General features: G+C 36.9%; 1 pseudogene; it reads right to left on the bottom strand.

Annotated features, from left to right (window-relative positions):
* LOC127812851 (glutamate receptor 2.2-like) overlaps positions 1–26,442 on the bottom strand; it is a 28,732-nt pseudogene extending 2,290 nt beyond the window's left edge.
* Between the last annotated feature and the right edge of the window lie 481 nt (positions 26,443–26,923).

Here is a 26,923-nt window from a genome sequence, read left to right as displayed (position 1 = left end):
TTGCACAGTATCGTCGTAGTCCTCTAAGAACTATCATTTGTTGTCGCTGCCATGAGTCTAGCTCCTTCCGCAAGAACATTCATTCTAGGCCTTCTTCGCGACCGATGATTTCCTCACCTCCTAGGTAACGTTTAAACAACTCACGAGCATGCATCTTTCCTTCCATTTCATACGTCGGGTACTTTTTCCTTTGCAACCCAACTCTTTCTTTAAGGAAATTACAAACACGACCATCTCATGATCCCATTACTATAATAGACACTAAGGTATTCTACTCCTTGTGCCTCGCATTGTTCGTCGTGTCACCAACTCCCAAGATGATCACGAATCCTCGATGTAATTCTTTAAATAAGACACTTAGTCCATATTCAATCCATCCCATCTTAGGTTGATTCCCTAGGCTTCCGGCCTCTTTCAACCTCAGCTAGTGACACACCTCACATCTGAGACCATTGGAACTTGGACCCCACATAAAGTACAGATCCTACTGGGTTGTCCCAAATCTTCAACATCTGATCGTCTTCCTGGCAGTCCGCTATAATGCTTTGGTCGATGGGTCTCCTGCATGTACCTTACCACAAGCCATCCGTCAGCCCTCTGCTCGCGGGTCCCTAGATCCAGATCAGTCACTGCGAACACCGAACCAATAGTGTGCTACTAGGGTTCCTTATCCCGTCTTTGCGAGTTATATCGGTTGCACCACTGTCGCCTCATCAATTGAAGCAACTCATATGCCATCACTTGGCCATCTTTGTTCCCTCGTTCAATCCAATCCATTGGATCCCTGATCTACTCATCTTATTTCTGAGACACTAAATGATCCTCGAAAATCCTTATCATTCGCTCCTAACTCATCAGCTAGGCCCTGTCACTTCAGACTAATCGTTATGCTTGTACTAGCTTTTCTCGGGCTTCCACTATTCACCATGAATAGTAACTGTATATTGGAATAGTGTTTGTACGTGAAAAGTACACCAGGTAAGTTCCCAAGAAAGAGAGATGGGTCACAAACGGACATACTTAAATACCAAGTCTTTCCTAGACATGCACTTCCACTACACAACACTTAAATCCAGTAACTTTTAAGACTTCAACTGACAATCCCAATTCTCTAAGTAGGGATTCCGTTCTACGAACCATTAGTCTCTTTTCCCCTAAGCCTCCACTTGGGGTTTATACTAATTGACTCTAACAATATCAGATCCTCTTAAGTCTCCAAATTGTTTTTCCCAAAATCTCTAAATAGGGTTAAGATTTGATACCAACTGTAACGCCTTGCTTTTTCAAGCGTTAAATAACTTAGGAATTTTGGGAATATTTTTTTTTTCAATATAAACCATTTCCCGACAATCCTGTTTTACCTTTCCAACATACTAAACAAGAATCAATAAGCCAAGATAGGTAATCATCATAAATGCGGAAGCTTAAAATCGAAACCTGATATGGTACATAATTGAATTCACTTAATCATAACATAAGAATCTGTACCATCATATCATTAAATACTTAAATACATGGGGACTTATCTGTATAATTAATCTGACAATTCCTCAGAAATACATAAAACCATAACAATTATACATGATCATCAATATAATAATATATCTTGAATCCTCATGAGGAAGCAAATATTGGGATAACTCACCAAACCAATCGGCCACGTCATTATGTTCCGTTACGTCTCAATCATCTCCTTGCCATATCTGCAAGTCCTAACTGGAACGTTTGAATGTTCTAGGGGCATAACCCAATTAGAAGAAATCCTAATTAGTGGTGGTTTGTTAGGATTTTCAGCGAGAAATCCTAATTAGTCTTGAAGATTATTTCCTATTCCTAATTGGTTTTCTTATTTAGTTTGTAATCCTATTTTATAATCAGTTAAAAATTATTGTTAGGTGAGGAAATCTTAGTCTTGGTGGACAAGGAAACCTTAATTGTAATACCCCATATTTCATAGTGTTAAGTAAGTTCATGGAACTAGCAATCGATTTGAAAATTTAGTTAAGTAATTGCCGAATCGATGGAAGGGAGTACCCTAGAATGTAAATATCTAAGGAAAAATGTATGTCATTGACGAGTGTCTTGAGACAATATTTAGGACACTGAAAGTAATTGGAACAGAGACAATTTCTCGGTACAAGTAATTTTAGGCTGGAAAATTGAATGGTCATAAGGGATGTAATATTTAAGATTTTCTAACTGCAACTACTCAAAAAGTTTGGGTTAAAGTGTAATTCTTGAAACCTTTTTCTTAGGGGCATTTGAGAGATTCAGGAAAAGCCTCATAATAACGTTAAAGATAAGATGAAGACTCATGATAATGTTAGAGATAAGATGAAGGCTCATGATCAATTTGGAGATAAGATAAAGGCCCATGATGATGTTAGAGATAAGATAAGACTTTATTTCGATAAAATTTGATTTGGATAAGATTTGAAATGATTATAGAAAATCTTAGAAGATTTACAATGATTGCAAAAAATCTTAGAAGATTTTGGAATGATCATTATATAATATATTACAAGATTTAGATGATTGCAGAAGATCTTAAAAGATTTGAAATGATTACAGAAGATTTTAGAAGATTTAGAATGATTTGATAAGATCTTAGAAGATTTGGAATGATTCTAGAAAATCTTAGAATATTTACAATGATTCCAGAAGATCTTAGAAGATTTGGAATGATTGAAAAAGATTTTGGAAGATTTGAAATGATTAGGGAATATTGTATTATAATGTGACTGACTTGGTGGCCAAGTTTTCAAAGCCTATAAATAGGGTGTTCATGGCTAAGGATTCTCTCATTCGAAATTGCGACAAATTCATGTTAGACGAGAGTGCTTCGGGTTTAGTGGATAGAGGGATTTTAAAGCATATGCAAGGCATCACGTGCGCAGAGCACTTGGGTAGCACGTAAAAGTGTGTAAAGAGCTGGTTTGGTCAAAACACTTGAGGAGTTACACAAAAATCAAGGTTGGGCACAAGATTCGAGGTGTTCTAAGTGTCGTTCAAGGTGAGTGTTGGCCCCCAAAACTTGATTTACTGAGGGTGTTTCTACTCTAAAACTTAGTATTTGTGTTACCAAATGTGTTGTGATTTTATGCAAAATAGTTTTGTTGCATGCAAACAGTAACCGGTGACGGTTGGTTTTACGAGGGAGGTTCGTCCCTAAACGTTTTATACTAATATATTGCATTTTATAAAATATTATTTATATGATGCATTGAGTTGTAAAATGTGGCATAGTCTTGCGTTTTGTGTTATTCATATGGAATGTCAGCTTAAAATGTTGTTTGGATAATGTAGCCATAATTCTCCATGGGTGTGACAAAATAATAGGGGTATCTTGTGCTGGTGTGCATGCCAGGATAGCTGCCTTGATTTTTGTGCTGGGTCGTTTAGTCAGGAAAGTTGCACTAGGATGACTAAGTGGTCCATATGAGATTTGAGTTGGGACTGGGTAATGGTTCCTGGATGCTTAAAGTGGAAACATAATCCCCGACGTAAATGTGGTGAGTCGGGTTCCTACATTGATATGACCTTCCTAGGCGAGAAGTTGGTAATGATTGTTCCCGAGATGTTGCGGAGATGCGTTGACCTTGCCCCTCTTAAGCTAGAACCGCATCGTGTCGGTGTGTCGGTATAGTGGCATGTCCTTTAGAAAGATTTCTCTCTCCCTGTGGTAGGGTTGAGCACTGTGGGATTCTCTTGGGCTAGGGCTTACCAGGTTGTGTTGATTTATTTCATGTATTGCATTCATTCATGAAAACGTATTTTTGAATTCTCACTTAGATGATTCATCATCTAATATAGACTATATCTCTAAAATATTCAAACGTTTTAGGTGAAGGCAGCGATGCGAAAGGAAAGGGGATCGCCGAAAAGTGACGGCAATTAGTGGATAGTTTATAGTATGTCATTTTCAATTATGGTGTTTATTTTGATGACGTCATGTAAACGTTGGTTCGGCTTTATGTTATGAATAAAGTGGTTTCGATTATGTCATTGAGGTTTCGATCTAGTTTCCACATTTGAGGTGATTTACCTGTCTTAGTTTATTAATGTTTTAAGTTGATATACTGAGAAGGTGTAACGGGATCTTTGGGGAATGGTTTTTGCGTTGAGTTTTCATTGCAAAAAAAATATATCTCTGGAATCTTACGTTACCTAACGTTCTGGGAGAGCGGGGTGTTACGTTAATCTTGTTGAACAAGGAAACTAGTCTATAAATAAGATGGTTGGCTTGTTAGTCAAGGAAAACAAATCACTTGTGAGAGATCAGTGAGAGTTAGGAATTGGGTGTAATTGGGACTTGGGTTTAGAGACAAAATATTGGGCTTTGTAGTTGTAAACTTTACTACATAGTGATATTTTTTCTTTGTCGTCCTAACGGGCTTGATTTTTCCCTTTTAGGGTTTTCCATGTAAAAATCCCTTATGTTTGAGTGAGATTGGATCATCTTGTGTTTCTTTTCATCTTATTTTTTTTCCTTCAACAATGTGTAATCAGAACATTGTATTGTCGCATTTGTATTTTTCATGTCATAACGTTAGTCTTCTAGAAAATTTGGTTTTAAGGAGAATGATTGACCGGTTGTGTTAGTTATCTTCCAGTCAGTCGATTAGTTGGTTATTTCTATATAATCCTCGACTCTATGGTTTATAAATAGAGATCGTGAAATAGGGATATAGATCAGTATTAGTGTGCCTCATTCCGAGAAGGGTTTGTTCTAGTTTTTGTCTTGTGTTTGGGATTGAGAGAAAGAGAAAGGGGAAGAGAAAGGCCGGGTATAGCTTGTAATCTCAAAATTTTGCTAAGCTTTCATGGCATATGGGTTGGGTAGAATTAAGGCTCTCATTGTAATCATCCTAAGGGTTATCATGATAGTGGATTGGTGGTGCTCTAGTTGTCTGGATGTGGGTCTTATTTTGAGACCAAACTAGGATAAATCCTTGCGTTTTCTTGCTATGTTTGTTATTCTCTTATGTGTTTCAAATATCGTTGTGTTCTTGAGTGTGGTAGTGCCTAGGGTGAGCTATTTGAGTTGAGAGAATCTAAGGGAATGCTACGAAATACTTTAACAATGTGGTATCAGAGCCAAGAAGACTTCTTCAGTGATCAAAATTTTCAAAAAACTCAAGGAAACTCACTCATCTCAAGAAAACGATATGGCACCATCTACCTCCAGATTTGACATCGATAAATTTGATGGGTCAAATGACTATTAAATATGATTTTTTTTATATTTAAATTTAAATTTATATAAATTTTTTATAATTTTATTTTTTATTTATGTTTACAAATTTTATTTTTATTTTGTCTTTTAAATTTATTTATTTAGAAAATATTTTTTTTATTTTGTTAATTTTTTAAAATTAAAAAAAATATTTATATAAATTTTTAATAATTTTATTTTTGATTTACTTTAAAAATATATTTTTTATTTATTTTATTAAAATTAGCAACGAGAGTCGCACTCGTCGCTAATCAGCGACGGGGGTCAGACCTGTTGCTAATTCCGTCGCAAAACTCCTCCCGTCGCTATTATTTAGCAACGCCACCTTTAGCTACGGGTATGCCCCTGTCACTAAATCCGTCGCTAAAAGATTTAGCGATGAATTTTTATGTTTTAGCGACGAAAATTTTTGTCGCTAAAACTCTGATTTTTTGTAATGGTCTATGTGGTTGTGTTGCTTTTAGAGATATTGCATTTTCCCCAATTATGATTAACTACTTTGTGGGATTCTCTTGGGTTTGGACATGTCGAGATGTTGGTTTGTTTCATGGTCTTGCATATATTTATGAAAATGTTTGTGATCTCACTTAGATGATTCAACATTTAATTTAGACTATGTCCTTGGAATATTCAAACGTTTCAGGTGAAAATAGCGGCGTTAAGAGAAAGGACGTTATCGAGATGTAGTTGATAGTGACATAATAGATCTTTTATAGTTTTTTATTATGTACAAGATATTTAGTTGTAGGCATATTATTTTGGTGATATCATGTTGAACATCGATGTTACGAATTCTATATTATGAATAAAGGAATTATGATTTTGTATTATCGAGGTTTCGATTCTTGCTTTCGTTGATGTGATGATATTACTTGTCTTAACTCATTCTTTAAGTTGATATGTTGACACGAGAGATCGGAATTATTGAGATTTAAATTATGTTAAGTGTATGATGAAAAAAAAATATCTTCGAAATCTTAGATTAATGCACGCTTTGGAAAAAATGGGGTGTTACAGAAGTGCCCCATCCTTTTATGCCAAAGCTCATCATTGGTGTCTGTGCTCATAAAATTTGCCTGCTCTTTTTCTAGCAAGTCTAATGAAAAGCTTTTGCCTTTCATTTTCACCTTGAATAGTACATGTCCCTTTGCATCTTTGATTTGGCAAGAACTGTCTTCAAATAAGACTTTGTACCCTTTTTATAGCAACTGACCAACACTTAATAGATTTTGGTCAATGACAGGTACATAAAGAACATCAATGATGGTTTTGGCACTTGTGCCACTTTCAATTGCAATTGTCTATTTTCCTCTAACAGCTATGAGTTCCCCATCTCTTATCTTGACTTTGGAGACAATCACTATAAGAAAAATTGATTTTAGTGACAGAAAAATTTGTCGCTAAAAACAGAAAATTAGTCACTAAATTTTTAGTGACAGGGTAAAAATCCATCACAAAAAAGGGCATAACTGAATTTCAGTGATGGAGTTGGACAATCTCGTAGCAGATCTGCGACAGACAAGCCCTCCCATCACAGATTTGTGACGAATCACCTGTTGCAGATTTATGATGGGGTAGTGTACCCCGTTGCAGATCTGTGACAGGACATCTTTCCCGTTGCAAATCTGTGACGAGGTGTAAAGCCCTGTCGCAAATCTGCAACAAGAATACCCATCACAGATTGTTTTAAATAATAAAAAAATAAAATATTAAAATTAATTTTAAAATAAATATTAAAATTAATAAAATAAAATAAAATATTCATCTAATTTATTATATTACTTCTAAATATTTGAATTGAAATTTTATTTCTTATTTTTAGTGTTTTATTTTAGATAAAATCTTAAAATCTATTAGTGTGATCTACATATTTTATAAAAATAAAATAACATGTTTTCTTAAATACTATTTTAATTTTTAGTATTTAATTATCTACATATTTGAATTAAAATAATTATCTAATTTATTTCATATATTAGTTTTAAATATTTGAATTGAAAATTTATTTATTATTTTTAATGTTTTATGTCAAATAGAATTTTTTTTGTATTTTTTAATGTGTATATTTTATTTATAACAATAAAAGTAAATTGTTTTACATTTAAAATTATAATATTATATTTTTTAATTAAAAATTACAATATTACATTTAAAAGAAAACTATTAAAAATTACAGAATTACATCAACATTTCATATGTATTTTATTTAAAATTACAATATTACATTTTAATTAAAAGTAAATTGTTTTCAATTAAAAAATAAAAAAAAAAACACAAATAACCATTAAACTAAACTAACACAAAATAACTAAAACTAAACAATACAAAATAATTACCTCAATGACTGAAAGAGTGGCGACAATGGCACCGGAGCAGTAACAATACCGATGGGAGACAACAGCCCAGAAAAATCAAGAGAACTAGAGGGGAATAGAGAAATGGCATGAGAATAGAGGGAGGGGGGCGAGAAGGCGTGGGAACAAGAGAGGGGGAGGGGGAGAATGGTCATTCGGGAGGGGGGTTTTAAAGTTAAATCAGTGACATGCGTGCCATGCCCATCACTGATCAGGGACGGGCATGGCAGTCCCGTCACTGATCAGTGACGGGCATGACATGCCCGTCACTAATCAACGACAGGCATGGCAGTCTCGTCGCTGTTCAGTGACGAGCACGAAATGGTCGTCACTGATCAACGACAGGCCTACTGTGCCTGTTACTGATCAACGACGGGACTACTAGTCCCGTCACAATTTAGCAGCACGAATCCATGACCCGTTGCTAATTAATGACGAAAATTTCATCACTGAGATTCTGTGACGAACTGTTTCGTCACTAAATTTTGTGACAAGTAAGCCGTTGCTAAAATATTTTTTGCGATAGATTTCCGTCACTAAACCCGTCACAAATTAGTGACGGGTGGGCCCCTGTCACAAATCCCGTCACTAAATTATGATTTTCTTGTAGTAAATAGTCTTGTCAAGCTCTTTGATAACTCCTCATTGTAAGTCATGTGTTGTGTGCATCCATGATCTATTAACCAACTTTCACTTGAATTGTTGGTTACGAAGCAAGAAGCTACAAATAACTGCTTCTCTTCTTGACTTGTAATCTATGCTTCAATTTGTTGTTGCTGGTTTTTATTTTTGCATAACTTTGCAATATGACCCAGCTAATTACGTTTATGGAATTTCACATCCGGCCTCCAACAATTATAATGAGGATGATTTCTTTTGCCACAATGTTGACAATGAGGGTAACTTTGTTTATTATCACCACCATTGCTGTTGTTGTGGTTCGCGCCTTCTGTTTGAGCACAATTGTTGCCTTTTGTTGTCTTTTTCTTCCCTTTGCTACTTTGACGAATTTCACGCCTGGCCTACAGAGCTCCCTTAATGGAACCTTCCTGTCTTATGAGTCTTCTTTACTCTTGAGCCCTTAAAGCATTTAACAATTCTACTAAGGTAATGCTTGACAGGTTTTTAGTATTTTCTAAGGACAATATGGTTGATTCAAACCTTTCAGGGACAGTGACAAGAATTTTTTGCACAATTCTAGAATCACAAAATTATATTCCAAGCAATCTTACCCTATTGACAATGCTGAGAAGTCTGTCAGAATACTCTTTCACTATTTCTAACTCCTTCATCCTTAACATCTCAAATTCTCTTATCAAATTGAGCACTTGCATTCCTTTGATTCTCTCATTACCTTCATACTCCTTGAGAAAATCCCAAATGGCCTTTGCTGAATTTTGGGTTCATGATTCTGGTGAAAATTGCTGGAGAGACTGTTGAATACAAGCATGCCTTTGCCTTTGATTTTCTCTGTCTTTTCTGCTCATGATTCTTAATATGTGCCATAGTTGGGTTGTTTGGTAAGGGAGGAATCTCATAGTCCTCCTCCACAGCTTTCCAAAGGTCACTTGCCTCAAAGTATGCCTCCATCATGACTGCATAAAGTTGATAATTTTCTCCCTTAAACATAGAAGGGGAAGCAATTGTGAAAATTGCTTTAGAATCCATTATTGAATTAATTTAAAAAAAATGTGATTTGTGGTGTACCCTCAACTCCTCACAATTCCTTTAAGAAAAATGCTCTACTGCCCTCTGTTGGCAGAAAAGTACTTAACCCATAAAGAAAATCAATGTTGTTGCAAGGATGCTTACCTTTAATTTAATTGAAAAACACTTTAACTACATAGAAAACTCAACAAACAAACTGTAACGTTGTCCATGTTCTCATAACAAAAAAATAAATAAACAATTATATAACAAACTCCTAAAAATTTGGTCAAGTTGACTCTATCACGTGCGCGCACTCTCAACCATTTAGCAAGAAGTTTATGAGGCAAGTAGCATAACAAACTTCATAGGAGATTACCAACACTAGGTTCACCACTATCTACACTACTGACAATGTTCCCATCTCGAAATCCAGGCTTCTTGAAAGTATGGCTAGAGAGCTCTTTTTTGTTAAAGTTATCAGCTAGCGCGATGATCTTTTCCTATGTTGAAGCATTGGGCTCAAGATGGTTTAATACGTGCATATGCTAATGCAAAAACACAATGGTATGTATTACGAGAGCTGAAAGTGAAGCCAAGCCAGCAATGAGGAACAAGCCCCAGAAGCTGTGAACACCAAGACTGACACTATTGGAAGAAAGCGAGTTGTTGGAATCTAATCAATTGCTTTCGTTATAGAAAGCTTTCTCTATCTCCACCATTTGCTCTCCTTCGGTCACACTCAAGACTGCTCTTGAAACATCATTTACTAGTGGGGATCCAATTGGAAACACCTGCAAATTACGATAAGTTACGTACCCTTATGAACCTGGAGAGAGAGAGAGAGAGAGAGAGAGAGAGAGAGAAAGAGAGACGTACAAAGCCAAAGCCATCTATTCTATAAGTTGGTGGAAGCATAGTGTATTTGGAGCAATATTTAGAGAGAAAGACCTTTATGTACGGGATTTCATCGAAAGCAGCGGCAACAATGCCATTTCTAACGAGTTCATCCAAGTCCTCAAGCGAGCTGTACATCTTGATTGATTTAGACTTGTTAAAGCCCAACTGTTTTAGGATGTTTTTGACGAAAGAACCGTCTTGGCAACCCACATTCTCATTTTTCTTTATAAGTTCACTTAAATCTGTAACAGTAGGTTGAAATTGTTGAATTATTAAAATTGAAGTTAAGCTCGCTGTGTAACTTTGAATCAGTATCAGCACCACAAAACACCACACAATCACCACAAACCTGCCTGAGTTGCTCACAATCCTTTCCCCTACAAAAGTATTGATTTTTCAATAATTATTCATGATTAATGTCAATTCATATATTATTTGATGATATGATATGAAACCTAGCTAATTTAATTAAAATAAATGATAAGTTATTACTCTGGGTGAAGACCATGGTGGAGAAGGCGAACCACAAAAATGGTTCCAGCCTGATGAGAAAGAGGCCCTCGGAAGTCCACATTTATCCGATGTTCAAGAACCCAAATCATAAAGCCAAAGGAAACGAATGAACAGAAACTTGTTAACCAAAGATCCCAAGTCAAAGGCTTCCAGAACACCCATGCATTCTTCTTCTTCTTGTCCTTAAGTGGCACCACCATTGCCACTCCAGACTCTGTAAAAGGCAAACTGAAGTCCACGTAGTTTGACTTGTTTGCAACAATGGTAATATCTCCAACCACTGCATCAAACTTTTGTTCCATGTAAAATAGTCAACATATACTGTTAATACCAGTTAGAGAATTACAACCAATTGACACAAAATTTAACCGCGCGTGCACTTTGATGTGTTTGAAAACTAGTCCTCAAATCCCAAAGCAGAAGAGATGGGTTTTTTGAAAAAGTAAATCTATGTATAGGAAACATATATTTCCGGGAAAATAGGAAAATTTGATAAAGGGGTGCATGCCCATGATGAGTTCTACAATTTAGTAACTAGTGTCATGTGAGTGAGTGAGTGAGTGAGTGAGTGACTAGTTGTTTGAATGAGAATTGCAAGAGTTTTTAACTTCGTCAAATTGTAGCTGTACAGGAATGATAATTTTTTCATTTGAAAGCTACCCACTACGTGAGATCTGTGTGCGAGTTGATCCCTACAACATGGACATATAAAACCGGAAACGAGAAGAGAAGGAATTACCCCTTTATAAACCTGCTCCACCAATTCATTGTAGTTAACTGAACTCTTTCCGTTAGGACTTGCAAACGGAACATATTCGTATGCAACTGGATATGGTAGCTTAGCCATTACGGCATCAAACACTTTGATGCAATAACCTTCAGACGTGGTCTTATTATCACCATACACCTTCACAAATTCAGTGAAGCCATTCACGACTGGAACTCCTATTCTCAGCTTCTTCCCATCTAAGGGAATATCCACCCAACCTTTGGGCGGAGACGTAGTGTCACCTGGCCATATAATTGATCCAAGATTGTTCTTGGAAGTGGAATAAGCCACAGTTGTAGTACTAGTGAGGTTGAAGCCTTTGGTGAGTCCCGTTTCTGTTGTCCAAAATCTAATTCCCTTGTGACCATTGCCAATCACATTAACTATCTGGTATGCTGATGTTTGTAGCTGCCCATCAACCATTTGGAAATGTCCACTGAGTCCTTTAAATTTAGTATTTTTAAGAGCTTGGAGAAGTTTTGGGCCCATTTGAGAGACTCCCAAAGTTTCAAGATCTGTTGAATTTCTTGATGTGTTCGTCTCAAGAAAGGCAGTAGTATTTGTGACGCCAACTGCCTCCACCGCCATAGCCAATGCAGTAGCAGCATCATATGCCCATAGTCCAAAAACATTTAGATGAGCATCAAGCACAGTGAGATTCTCTTGCTTAAACTTGATTTTCCACCTAACTCTGAAATTCTCAAACTGTTTTGCTGGGACGACATAAGGCTTTACGCCCAATACTCCTTGCATTGAATCAATGACTTAGGGATCCAACGAGGTCAAGTCATTTCCCACCGCATCGGTTATGATCCAGACATACTCCTCCCTCATCATCCCGATCTCTTTTTCTTTCATAAACAGCTGAGAGGCAAGATAAGGAAACATGTGGACAATGAACAGTCTAGTTTGCTTTGTCATCAACTTGTAAAGCTCAACAACAATTTGATCGCCTGTGGCCGAGGGAGGAATGACGCTCCGATAAGGTATCCAAGCGTCGATTTCGTGCAAGGCATCAGCCATAGAATGCACTATTCCCTCCCCAAATGCGTTGTCTACATAGATTGGAACAACTTCTCGCCATCCAAAGGCTCGAATGATGGAAGCAATGGCTTTCACTTGAGAGGAATCGTTTTGCGCGACACGAACGAAATATGGCGTCCGAAGTGGTGATAGAGAATGGCTTGTTGCAGAGAAGGAAATAATGGGCACTTGAGCTTTGGTGCCAAGATCAATTACGAAGTCATCTTGCGTGGATGTTAATGGACCAACAATGGCATGCACTCGAGCATATTTCAGCAGGTATAGAGTTGCACCATTTTACAAGAAACTAATCAAATATTCTATTGATTAATTAGCAAATGAAATGGCTGCCCTCAATATCTACGTCGAAATCTCAGCCAACAATAGAGAAGTCCCAAGGCTCAGTCCTAGAGACTAAGCCCACTAGGGCTCTGAAGATCCTAGCTTGACACCCCGCAGACCTCTGTAATTTTGGATGATGTCGGAGACGAAGAGATGACGGTGGCCAAACCACGGTTCCCCCACCACCCCATCACCAGTGCGCGTAATGGTAGAGGTGTTAGATTACGACGGTGAAAGGTAACTTGGCTGTAGAAGGCTCTATACGAGGAGAAACATAAAAACAATAAAATTGAAAATTTACAACTAATAATGATAAGGTTTGACAAAAGGAACCAATTATACGCAAATCTTTTGAATAAATTTTAGGAATTGACCATCTTTTCCTTATTTCCAGCTCTGTACCATTTCCTTAATCTGTCTTTCTCTCTTATTTCCCGCATATAAAATGTGATGCTTCTGTGACTATTGTGACTATTGTTTTATGTCTTTCTCTCTTAATCTTTTGATGGTGTCATTTGGTGTTTTTAAAATATTTTTTTTTTAATTTTTTAAAATAATCAAAAAAAAATATTTTCAAACTGTTTATGAAATTTTAAAAATATTTAGACTATTTTCTAATATTAAAAAAACATCAAAAAAGCTTTTCCGTCCATGAAGAGATTAGAAATAAAAAAAATTTCGTGACTCAATTTTTATCATCTCTAACTCAAAAAATTTTAATTTTTTTCAAAATTTATTTGAATGTATTATGAAATTTATGTTTATTTTTAAATTGATTAACTATTTTCTATAATTTTTATTATAAAAATTATATTTGTTGCGAAAGAACACTTACCAAAACAAAGGGTTAGTACAAAATATAAGCAAAAATGAGAGATATTGAAACAACCAAGATCACAGAAGAGTAAACAAGAGAACTCCCTGTAAAAGATTTTGTCAAGGCTCAGATCTGGATCTGTCCAGTGTGTACCACCCAGGTAACTCCACAAAATAAGGACACCAAGCCTCACGGAAGCACAGAAGCGATAAGCCACGAAAACCCCCAAATCGGAGCCCAAAACCCTCTCGGCCAGAACACCAAAACTTCTCCCAAAACCACTCAGGTTACGTTCACAGTAAGATCCACCAAGAACAAGAATGATCACAAAGATATGGGGCGAAGATCAGTACAAGAAAGCTTATGTCAAACGGATCTGCTGAGCCAAATAAATAGAGGCTATTCACCGATCGACCAAGGGCTTCCAAAAGGAAAGGAAGACCACTGCCATGAAAAGGAGATCTGGCCGAAAAAAGGAAGACCGACTCATGAAGATCGCCCATCAAAAGGAAGAATATCGGGAGAGCAAGGAGAGAATGAGAGAGAGAGTTCGGCCGTCAAATGAGGGTAAAGAAGGCAGAAAAGAGGCCTTAAATATGACGGTGCTAGGGCACGGCTAATGGGCCATTTGGCTTGGGCTTGGGCTTCCTTAAGCCTTGAGCAAATGGGCTCAGCCCATTTCTCCTCCAAAGGCTTAATTAAGGGCTTATGGCCTGACTTTTTAATGGGCTGCCAATGGGTGGTATATTTGGACGGTACTTCAATCCCGGGCTGAAGCTTATGAAGATAAACCTGAATATTCGTCATAGCCTTAGGCCTCTTTGGGAAACAAGAAACAACAAATCTCCACCTGATTCGCAAAGAGGCCAGCAAACACAAACATGTGCAGCAGGATTGTAATACCCGAGAATGATTTGAGGTCATAAATAATATTTGATGAAGGGCATAAATGGACTTTGTGGAAAATAAGACTATAGGGTACACTAACGCAACTTTGGACGATCGAATTAGTCAGAGGGAGTACCCTGGACCCTAGATAGCCAAGGAAAATGGTATAGTATCGACAAGTAATACGAGTTATGATTTTAGGCATCAAAAGAAGTTGGATCGGGAACGGTTCCCGGTACAGCTAAAAAAAGGCAATTGTGATTTAGTCTGAAATACCGAATTATCGTACGGGGCATCCGGGAAGTCAATGGAACCCCAAGGAAGTTCATATTTGGCATATAGAGTAACCCTTCAGTAGTTTTTGGAAGAAACAAAAGGGTTTGTAGCTAAAACGAAGATTCGGGCCTAAGTGCAGTTTTTTCGAAATTGACGGAGGGAGATCGAAACGATATTTTTTCGGAATTTTAAAGAGAGTGTTTTGGGATATTTCAAAGGGTTATAAAGGTCTTTAAAGAGAAGTTCAATTTTTGAGCCGGGGGCAAAATCGTAATTTTTGAGATTGGGGTAAAAGTGTAATTTACCGAAAAATTAGGGGCATTAGCACAATTAGTCCATTTTTCAGGGACTAAAATGCAATTAAAAATTAGCCCGGGGACCATGTTGAAAAGGGTCTAAGTGCAATTATCCAAAAGTTCGGGCCAAAGTGTAATTCTTGAAATCTTTTTACTAGGGGCATTTGGGAGATTCAGGAAAAAAGCTTCATAAATGACTTTAGAGATAAGGATGAAGTCTCATGATGACGTTAGAGATAAGATGAAGGCTCATGATGACTTTAAGGATAAGATTTGTATAAGATTTGATTGGATAAGAAAAGATTTGATTTGGATAGCAATGATTGCAGAAGATCTTACAAGATTTTGGAATGAATATATAAAAGATATTAGAAGATTTGGAATGATTATAGAAGATTTACAATGATTGCAGAGAATCTTAGAAGATTTTGGAATGAATATATAAAAGATATTAGAAGATTTGGAATGATTATAGAAGATTTACAATGATTGCAGAGAATCTTAGAAGATTTTGGAATGATTACAAAAGATATTAGAAGATTTTGAATGATTATAGAAGATTTACAATGATTGCAGAGAATCTTAGAAGATTTTGGAATGATTACAAAAGATATTAGAAGATTTTGAATGATTATAGAAGATTTACAATGATTGCAGAGAATCTTAGAAGATTTTGGAATGATTTGCAAAAGATTTTGAAAGATTTGAAATGATTGCAGAATATATATTTCTTGGTGGCTAAGTTTCCTAAACATATAAATAGGGGCTCAAGGCTAAGGATTCTCTCATTCGAAATTGTGATACATTTGTGCTAGACGAGAGTGCTTCGGGTATAGTGGATAGAGGGTTTTTAAAGCATACGCGAGGCATCACACGCGTAGAGCACTTAGGCAGCACGTGAGGACCTGTAAGGAGGTGGTTTGGTTAAAAGACTTGAGGAGTTGCACGAAAATTGAGGTTGGGCACAAGATTCGAGGTGTTCTGAGTTTCGTTCAAGGTGAGTTGTTCGCTACCAAAATTTGGCTTTCTTGTGAGTGGTTTTCCTCCAAAACTTGATTTATTGGCTTGTTCTATCTGAACATATGGTGATTTCATGCAAAATGGTTTTGTGCATTAAAATGGTAACCGGTGACGGTTGGATTTATGAGGGAGGTTTGTCCCTAAACGTTTTGAACTGTGCATTGCATTTTATAAATGTTGTTTATACGATGCATTGAATTGTGAATTGTGAGTTGTTGCATTGTCTTGAGTTTTATGTGTACGTATGGAATGTCAGCCTCGGATGTTGTCTGGATAGTGTAGCCATAATTCTCCAAGGGCGTGACGGAATAATAGGGGTATCTGATGCTAGTGTGCATGTCAGGATAGCCGCCTTGGTTTCCGTGCCAGACCGTTTGGTCAGGGAAGTTGCACTAGGACGACTAGGTGATCCATACTGCGTTGTTCATGTGGGATGTCAGCCTAGGATGTTGTCTGGATAGTGTAGCCGTAATTCTCCAAGGGCGTGACGGAATAATAGGGGTATCTGATGCTGGGTGTGCATGTCAGGATAGCCGCCTTGATTTCCGTGCCAGGCCGTTTGGCCAGGGAAGTTGCACTAGGACGACTAGGTGGTCCATGTGAAATTTTGGAGTTGGGATTGTATGGTGGTTCTTGGATGCTTAAGGTGGGAACGTATTCTGGTGAGATGCGTTGGCAGCCCCATTTAAGCTAGAATCGCGTCGCGTCGTCGTGTCGTCGAGTCGGTGTGGTGGCATAGCTTTTAGAGAGATTGCTCTTTCCCCATGGTAGGGTTAAGCGCGTGGGAATTCTCTTGAGCTAGGGCTTACCGGGTATATTTGTTTATTTCATGTCTTGCATTATTCATGAAAAATGTGTTTTGAACTCTCACTTAGATGATTCATCATCTAATTTGGACTTTGTCCCTGGAATATTCAAACGTTCCAGGTGAAGGCAGCGGTGCAAAAGGGAAAGGAATCGTCGAGGAGTGACGGCGACTAGCGGATAGTTTACATTATGTCTTTACTGTTATGTTATTTACTTTTGAAAACGTCATGTAAACGTTGGTGCAACTTTATATATAAATAAAGTGGTTTTGGTTATGACCTGTTGAGGTTTCGATCTAGCTTCCGCATTTGTGTTGGTGAACCTGTCTTGGTTTATTAATGGTTCATAGTTGATATACTGAGAAGGTGTAACGGGATCTTCGGGGAATGGTTTTTGTGTTGGATTTTTGTTTGAAAAAAATTTATCCCCGGAATCTTACGTTACGTTAATGCTCCCGAGAATTGGGGTGTTACAAGGATGCAATAGAATGCAGATGATGCATAAGCAACTATCAAGTAACCTTACCATTGTTAAGTAAATCTAGGCAGCTTTTAAATTTAGCCACAGGTAAAATTTTAGTTCCCATATCAGTAGGATTATATTCAAAAAGCACTTTTTCCAATCTAATAATATTTTGAGATACAATATCACGAATAAAATGCAATCTCACATCTATATGTTTGGTGCGTTCGTGAAAAACAGGATTTTTACATAAGTGAATTGCAGATTGACTATCAGAGAAAACAGTCACATTTTCATTAAGAACACATAGTTCATTTAGCAATCCCTTAAACCACAGGGCTTCCTTAATAGCCTCTGTAGCAGCAATGTATTCAGACTCAGTGGTAGAGAGGGCAACAATATGTTAAAGCTGAGACTTCCAACTAATGCATGATTCACACAAAGTAAATACATAGGATAAGGTGGACTTTCTATTATCTCTATCACCAGCATAGTCTGAATTAGTAAACCCTTTTAATCTCACATTATTGGACTTATGCTTATATATTAATCCTACATTATAGGTGCCTCTTAAATACTTCAATAACCATTTCACTGCTTCCCAATGATAGGGACTTGGGTTTCTCATAAATCTACTAAGAGTACTAACAGCATAGGCTAGGTCTGGCCTAATGCATACCATAAGATACATGACATAACCTATAGCATTTGAGTAAGGGATTCTATTCATATATTCCTTTTCTTCCTCATTATTAGGAGATTTATCTTTAGATAATATGAAATGGTTTCCTAAAGGTAAAGATACTGATTTACTATCATGCATACCAAATCTTTTTAGAATTTTTAACACATATGCTGTTTGATGCAAAAATAACATAGAATTTGACCTATCTCTTTTAATTTCCATACCTAGGATTCTCTTGGCTATTCCTAGATCTTTCATGTCAAATTCTCCACCTAATGCAGATTTTATGCTATTTATTTTTTTGACATCAGGACCAATAAGAAGCATATCATCAACATAAAGTAAAAGAAACACACAGTCATTTTTATTTTTGTGCTGAAAATACAAGCAATGATCAAACTCACTTCTTTTAAAACCAATTGATTTAATAAAGGAGTCAAAACGTTTATACCACTGTCTTGGGGACTGTTTTAGACCATATAAAGATTTTTTTAAGAAACACACAAAATCTGGTTTTCTTTTGTCTTCAAAACCTTTGGGTTGATACATAAAGATTTTTTCTTCTAAATCACCATGCAAGAAACAGTTTTTACATCTAGTTGTTCAAGTTCCAAGTCAAAATATGCAACTAATGCAAGCATGACACGAATGGTAGTGTACTTAACAACTGGTGAAAAAATCTCATTATAATCTACCCTTTCATTTTGTGTGAATCCCTTGGCTTCTAACCTAGCCTTAAATCTTATTGGTTCTCTATCAGTTGTACCCTCTTTAACCCTATAAATCCATTTGCAACCTACAATGGACTTATCCTTAGGTCTAGGGACTAATTCCCAAGTTTGGTTCTTGTTGAGGGAACTCATCTCCTCTTTCATTGCTTCTGTCCATTCTTTTGAATATTTACTTTTTATGGCCTCCTCATATGTGTTAGGCTCATTTTCAGCTACGTCTTGATAGCTAGCATAGGCTAATTCGAAATTTGATGATAATCTTTGAGGTAACCTATGAGACCTTCTTTCCCTATCCCTAGCTGGCTGATAATCTGGAACTGATAGTTAGTCATTAGGGAATTCTTCTACTGTTTCTCTCTCATTTATTTCAGGCTGATTTTGACTCTCCACTTTACTAGAGGTTGAAGAAGTGTTCTCCACCTCATCTGAGTTTATAGGAGCTTGGGTGCTTAAGTTTTTCAACTCTTCTTGAGGACTCTTGTCCTCATTGATTTTGTCACCACTAGACTTTGTACAAGGCATTTCTGATTCATTAAATGTGATATCTTTACTAACAATAATTCTTATTCCCTTTTGATTTCTATCCCATAACCTATACCCTTTGACTCCATCAGGATATCCTAAGAAAACACATTTTCTAGCTCTAGGCTCTAATTTTTCCTCATTTTGATGAGTGAAGGCAGCACAACCAAAGGTTCTAAGAATTGAATAGTTGGCACATTTTTCATGCCATTTTTCATAAGGAGTATCACCATTTAAAGCAGCTGAAAGAGTAAGATTAACTAGGTAACTTGCAGTCATAACTGCTTCTCCCCATAATAACTTAGGTATATTTGAACTAATCATCATACACCAAACCTTGTCTAAGAGGGTCCTATTCATCCTCTCAGCTACTCCATTCTGTTGAGGAGTATAGGGGACTGTTTTATGCCTAATAACTCCATATTCCTTGCACAAATTATCAAAATCATAATTGCAGAATTCTAAACCATTGTCAGTCCTAAGATATTTTATCTTCTTGTCTGTTTGATTTTCTATTTGAGTTTTCTAGTTTTTAAAGCTTTTAAAAGTTTCAGTCTTATCTTTTAAGAGAATAAACCAAACTCCCCTAGAGTAATCATCAATTATAGACAGAAAATACCTATTACTGCCTGATGTGAGATTTGAGGCTGGCCCCCAAAGATCTGAATGAATATATTCTAAAGCTCTAGAGGCTCTATGAACATTGGAGGAGAAAGACAACCTATGATGTTTTCCAAGGACACAATGATCACAGAAAGGGATATCAAACACAAAGTCTTTACCAAAAGCACCTTTATCACTTAGCAACTTAAGCCCTTTGACACTCACATGTGCTAACCTGTTGTGCCACTTGATAGTGGCATCAGGATTGACTGATGCAATATGGGATCCTAGATTATTAATTACCTCAACATTTAGTACATAAATCCCATTTCTCCTTACCCCTTTACAGACTACCATTGATCCTTTAAACATTTTTAACACTCCATTTTCAATTTTTCCAGTAAGACCATTCTTTTCTAATTCTCCCACTGAAATTAAATTCCTAGCCATTTCAAGTATATACCTAACATCTTTTAATTTTAGGATATAACCATTGTCTAACTTAATAGAGATGTTTCTTACCCCAATGATTTTATATGCTAGGTTACTGCATACTATGGCATGCCCACCTTCAGATTCATGCAGATTTTCAAACCAATGTTTTTGTGATGTAACATGAAAAGATGCACCTGAATCTAAGATCCATTCATGCATGTTTGATTTTGCAGCAACATTTATTTCAGTGGAATCATAATCTAATAGCATGTATACTTTACTAGGATCATATGAGATTACTACATTAGCTTCTTCTTGATCCTTACCCTTTTCTTTATTTTTATTTTTCTCTGCATAGCAATCTTTAATAAAGTGCCCAGTTTTACCACACCCATAGCACTTTTTACCCTTCCCTCAGTTTTTGGGTTTAGACCTACTTCTACCCTTTTTCTTACCACCTCCCTCTTGATTTTTAGGTTGGGACCTACCTCTCATCATATGGACCTCACCATGTCTTTTCTCATGTTTTAGTTCCATTTCTTTACTTCTTAAGGAATCTATAACAATTTCAGGTGTTAAGGTATCCCTACCATACTTAATGGTATTTTTTGCCTCTCTATAGATATCTGGAATAGCATTTAATAAAATCACAGCCTTATATTCTTCAGAAACTGTTTCACCACAATTAGTGATATCTTGAACTAATTTGTTGAAGACATCTAAATTGTCATCTAGATCCTTAGAGGGGTCAATCTTAAAACTGAAAAAATTCTCTAACAAATAGAGTTTATTTGGTGTAGACTTCTTCACATATAATTTTTCCAGTTTTTCCTATAGCTCTTTAGTTGTGTCAAGTTTTCCTACATTTCTTAACACTGAATCAAAGAGATGTAAGATTATTGAAGTGTATGCTAATTCATCAGCTTCTAGTTTTTGTTCTTCTTTAGTACCTTCAGGGTATTTACCATCTATGGCCTTAGATACTTTCTGTTGTACTAAAATTCCCTTCATTTTTTGTTGCCAAATAGAAAAGTCCCCCTTCCCATTGAAAACCCCCAATTCAAAATGTGTAGTCATATTCACTAAGTATATGAATTTCACACAGAATATGCAGCCTATTAAAATAAATGCAAACACACAGTTTTAAAGATTTAATTCAGGCAGCAGATTCACGAAAGGATAACAAATAGAACCGGAACAAGACTAACCAGGGTAGAGAAAACTAATTTACAAAGTAAACAGTATTCTAGACCCGTTTTGCACACAGTCAAGTAACTGATATCACACACAACAGATTATCAGGATTCACTTCAATAAAGTATATATCGGCAAACAAAAAAAATTTAGAGAACAGTAACTGCAGAACAAACAACTCAAACAAACTGATACAAAATTTACCAAGCTAGATCTCAAGAGTGAGATCTAGAATGAAATCGGGTTGGATCTCGTGGACCTGCCGACCTCCACGCGCCAAAGTCTGCCATTACACGCGCCGTCACCGTCTGGAGAGTAGACTGGCACGCGCCGGTCAGGACGAAGCTACTCGGACTGACGATCACAGATCTGGGGTTGGTTTACCTCGAATCACTCACTGCACTAAGCAATAGGAGTTAACCGATTAGGGTTTCAAGTAAAACCTAGAACCACTTACCGTGAAAAAATTGATCGAGGAAACCATAGGGGTTTTTCGATTAGGGTTTGATTTTGCATAACCCAGGAGCCACACGAGGCTCTGATACCATTTGTTTCATAAGAACACTTACCAAAACAAAGGGTTAGTACAAAATACAAGCAAAAATGAGAGATATCGAAACAACCAAGATCACAGAAGAGTAAACAAGAGAACTCCCTGTAAAAGATTTTGTCAAGGTTCAGATCTGGATTTGTCCAGTGTGTACCACCCAAGTAACTCCACAAAATAGGGACACCAAGCCTCACGGAAGCATAGAAGCGACAAGCCACGAAAACCCCCAAATCGAAGCCCAAAACCCTCTCGGCCAGAACACCAAAACTTCTCCCGAAACCACTCAGGTTACGTTCACAGTAAGATCCACCAAGAACAAGAACGATCACAAAAATATGGGGCGAAGATCAATACAAGAAAGCTTACCTCAAACGAATCTGCCGAGCCAAATAAATAGAGGCTATTCACCAATCGACCAAGGGCTTCCAAAAGGAAAGGAAGACCACTGCCATGAAAAGGAGATCTGGCCGAAAAAAGGAAGACCAACTCACGAAGATCGCCCATCAAAAGGAAGAATATCGGGAGAGCAAAGAGAGAATGAGAGAGAGAGTTCGGCTATCAAATGAGGGTAAAGAAGGCAGAAAAGAGGCCTTAAATATGACGGTGCTAGGGCATGGCTAATGAGCCATTTGGCTTGGGCTTGGGCTTCCTTAAAGCCTTGAGCAAATGGGCTCAGCCCATTTCTCCTCCAAAGGCTTAATTAAGGGCTTATGGCCAACTTTTTAATGGGCTGCCAATGGGTGGTATATTTGGACGGTACTTCAATCCCGGGTCAAAACCTATGAAGATAAACTCGAATATTCATCATAGCCTTGGGCCTTTTTGGGAAACAAGAAACAACAATATTTACAAAAAAGTCATATTTTTTATAATTGAATAATTATTCATTTTTGTTTGAGTGTGATGAAATTTATATTTATTTTTAAACTTTGATGGTCTCAATCAATCAATGGGTTTGTGGGTTTTGTTTAGCGATGATATGGCTTTGTTCAAGGTATTTTATTCAAAACTTATAATAGTTTATAGTTTTGAGTAGATTTATTATTAAATTTAAATGGACCTATATATTATGAATTTGAATAGAATTATTATAATTTTTTTATATCATATTAATTTATAAGAATTATTTGTGAGTACAACATTTCCCAACCAAACCATATTAGTACTACTTTCATCTTTAACTCTTTATGATGTATCAACATGTAAAAGAGCAAACTTATCATATTCCATCCACTTAATGTAGTGTTTGTTGATTAAGATATGAGCAGAAAAAATAGAATATAAAAAATATTTCAGATAAAAATATTTTTTATTATATTTATTAAATTTATCTGATAACCCACTCAAAAGAAGTCACCTAACTTTTTATCTATCAAAAATCAAATAAGCAAATCTCCCCCCCCCTCCCCCTTGAATAAATTTATCTAGAATTTTATAAATAAAATGAAAAGACTCATAAGCCCTCATCATCTCATAAAACCCTCACACTTTTTAATATTGAGAGAGATATTTTGATAAAAAAATTCTTATCTCAATACTTATCATATGTATTTTAACAAACATATAAAAAAAATACAATTTTCAGTGTATTCCAAAAAAAAAAATTAACAAATAATCTTATAGAAATTTTAGAATATTTTCTAACCTTATCATTCTATATCTTAGTGCAAAAAATATTTTAACTTTAATTTTGGGATAATTGGATTTAAAAGAAATATCAAAATAATTTGTTGTGATTAAATAAAATTGAATTATGTGATTTTAAGGAAATAGGAAATTAAGATAAATAATTAATTTTGTTATTTAGGAATTTCTGGAAGAAGAAAAAAATTAAAATAAATCAAATTGTGGGATTTTTAGAAGTTCTGGGCATTTCTGTAAATATTATAGGGGCGAGAGTGCAATTAAGGGAAGTTAAGGGTGGCTGGTGCATTTCCAGAAAAGGGTCCGAAGACCCCTTTAAATAAAATGCGCACACTATATGGTTAAGGTGAGTGTGCGAGCAGGGGTGGTCACAGGCGCGCGTGCGAGGAGGGCGGTCTCGAGTTCGATTCACGTGGCGCCCCCTCCCTTGCTCCTTTTGCAGCCGCATTTAAGCCCAATTTTGGGCAAAATTTGAGCAGCTCGAGTAGTAAAAAAATTTTACAGAACAGTAGCGTACGCGAGGAAATTTTGAGAGATTTTGGGCCTCAAAAAAATTGGATTAAATCCCGTTTAATCCCTGATTTAATTATCCAGGTATGTGCCTAAGCTAGTAATTAATATTTGGTGCCGTTGAAATTTTGTTTAGGGTTCAATTTTATTAATTTTGACGAATAATTGGATTATTGCAGTTTGTATAGTTTTGACCGCATTTGGTCAAATCAAGCTTAAGGCTATCTCCGGAAAGGCAAGTTTTTTATACCCTCATTATCGATTATTTCGATATCAATTTATTTGACCTCCCTTCGTTGGTTTTGACTGTTAATAAATTATGGAATTTAAAACGATTTGTTTTAAAATTTAATTTATTAAACCAGTCTCGAGGGTTTTATTCGTTGGTTGCCTACGGGGGTTTGTGCCACCCCCAAGCCTATGGGAATGATGTCGTACTCACCCGGGGCTAGGTTCTTACCTATCGGGTATTATTATTGGATTTTTGGTTATTTATTGGCTAGAGCGGTTGTGCAGTGGGGGCAAGGATTAGCTGTTCGGTGATGGTGCGACTGTCGTACGGTCTATCTTAGGCCGTTAGATGGTCTCTCCTAGTTACGGATTGCTAACCGGTGTCAGGCACTGCTGACTAGCTTTGCCGTTATGTGATTATAGCATACTTGATTATGTTTTATTCTTGTTGCATGGTTTGGTATGCACATGGGTACGGGCTACATGTTAGGATTATCATGATTTGGTTATGCTTGATCATGGACATCCTAGTTTGGTTAAGTTGCATCCAGCACGGGCATATGCATCGCGTGTGGTTTACTATATGGGCGGAGCATGGCCTGATGCCTGAATATATGGGCGCCTTGTATCACGTTGATGCTCATTACGCCTTGCATTTTATATGCATTGCATGGTTACTGGTAGTTATTAGTTTTCGAATGGGAGTACCGTTCCGAGGGAGCCTATGGCTCGGCTGTCGGGAGTACTGACAGGGATACGGGTGACGGGAGTACCGACCCGGGACAGTATGCACAGGTTTGTTGGGGATCTATGTTGCCTTTTAGGGCAGCGGCAAGTTGGTTTGGAACTTGGGTGCCAGGTGCTTTTATGTGGGCCCCAAGGACCGTTATGTGTTTTATTATGGTGTACTGTTGCGTTGTTGCGTCACATGGCTTGTGTGTACATGTGGGTTTATATTTGGGGTGATCTCCTCTTCTGTTTCATTTACAGCCTTCCTTTTCATATAAATTTACTGAGTCTTGCGACTCACCTTGCTTTCCATCATTCCAGGTAAGGGTAAAGCAAAAGCCGAGGGCGAGGACCACACCCCCTAGCAGCCAGCCGTGTCGGTAGGGTGTACAGATAGCTACCCTCGTCTTCTCTGATGTTTTGTTAGGAGTTCTAACTGTGCCCGGTTGTTCCTGGTATCTTCTATTTGTTGGCACAGGTGTCTGTATATTTTTATATACTCCTTGACTGTTGTTCCAGTAGGGTACTTGTAGGCGTGCATGTATATTGTTTTGCTTCCGCTGTTGTATTTTTCGTATGTATGCATGCCAGGGTATTTTTGTCTTGTGTTTATTTCTCTTTCCTCTGTGTCAGCTCTTCCGTTCTGATAGACCGGGTGGTTTGGGATATCCTGGCGGGGGTGCTTACAAAATAATTCTAATTTATTGAATAATCAAATTCACTAAATTAAATGTCATTAAAAAATTATTCATAAAATTTCAAATAGAACATATTTTTTAATTTTTTATTTTGAGAAATAATTTTTCAAAATGATAAACAGATTGCATTTTTAGTTTTTTGAAAATAAACTATCAAAATATAAAATTCAAAATAAATTTAAAATTTAAAATTAAAAATTAAAATATAAATATAACGCAACCTAATTCTTTAGAAATGTAACTATCTTGAGAGAGAGAATTTTTTAACAGCTAACCTCTGTTGCATTTGAACTACTATCATTTCTATCTGCATTAATTGCCCAAAACAAGCATGAGAGAGAGAGAGAACCTGCAGCAGCAGCGCCAAGGTCGTCGCCTTTGGAGTCCCTGGGCTTTGGGACTACCCTAGTTCTGTAGGAGGCATGAGAGGCATAGAAGTCGGAGAGAGCCATGTGGATGCAGCTCAACCCCATCTTCCCAAGCCTTCCCTTCATGTCAAGAACCACTCCCACATGTACCGCAGTTGCTCCGATACTGTTATTAAGCTGATCATCCGCCATGGCCATGCTTGGCAAGATCATGGTCAGAACAAAGGCAATGCAGAAGAAGTTGATTTGCGGGCTTAGATTTCTCATCCTATCTAATTGGACCTCTTGTCCGGGGAGTTCGAATTCTTGCTTAAGCAGGGAATGGCTGTCCAAACCAACTCATCACCATATATACACTACAGATTAATTAGGGGGCTAGAAAGGTCAACCATCAGCTGCTAAGCCAAGAGTAAGAATAGTATACTCCCATCCTAATTACATATATAACATGCGACCAGAGCAGATCTAGGGGCAGATCTAGGAATAGATCTGGGGAAGGGTTGTCGCATATCCATGGGTCATTTCAATTTTTTTCTCTTCAATTGTGTCAGATCTGTAAGACAGATTTAAGAGAGGGCCAAATCTAGAAAAAGGCTACAGCCCGTACTTACCTCCTAAATTCGCCCCTACATCGGACGCAATTATTATTAGTTATGCTTAGTTTGACAATGAA

The sequence above is a fragment of the Diospyros lotus genome, chromosome 11 (genome assembly GCF_014633365.1).
Source record: "Diospyros lotus cultivar Yz01 chromosome 11, ASM1463336v1, whole genome shotgun sequence".
In the NCBI taxonomy this organism is placed as follows: Eukaryota; Viridiplantae; Streptophyta; class Magnoliopsida; order Ericales; family Ebenaceae; genus Diospyros; species Diospyros lotus.
The sequence above is the reverse complement of the archived record's forward strand: the minus strand, read 5'-3'. Positions and strand labels throughout refer to the sequence as shown.